Source organism: Podarcis cretensis (assembly GCF_951804945.1).
Source record: "Podarcis cretensis genome assembly, chromosome: 2".
NCBI lineage: Eukaryota > Metazoa > Chordata > Lepidosauria > Squamata > Lacertidae > Podarcis > Podarcis cretensis.
This window is the reverse complement of record NC_137171.1, coordinates 62,952,419-62,952,637: the sequence shown is the minus strand read 5'-3', so window position 1 is coordinate 62,952,637 and position 219 is coordinate 62,952,419.

Genomic DNA, 219 nt, shown 5'->3' with positions numbered 1-219 from the left:
CCATACACAAACACAGTGGTTTCATGAAAAGCTGCCATTCTGGACAGCAACCATTCCAGTTTCAGATACCAATGCAAACCCTGAGCAGTCATCATTTGTGATAGTCTGGAAACCTAGAAGAATCTGGTATTTCAGCCAAATCCATGTGCTGAACACCCAGCCTTTGCTTCTCAATTGTTTTATAATACCTATTTTAAAACTTGCACACAATGGGTCTTT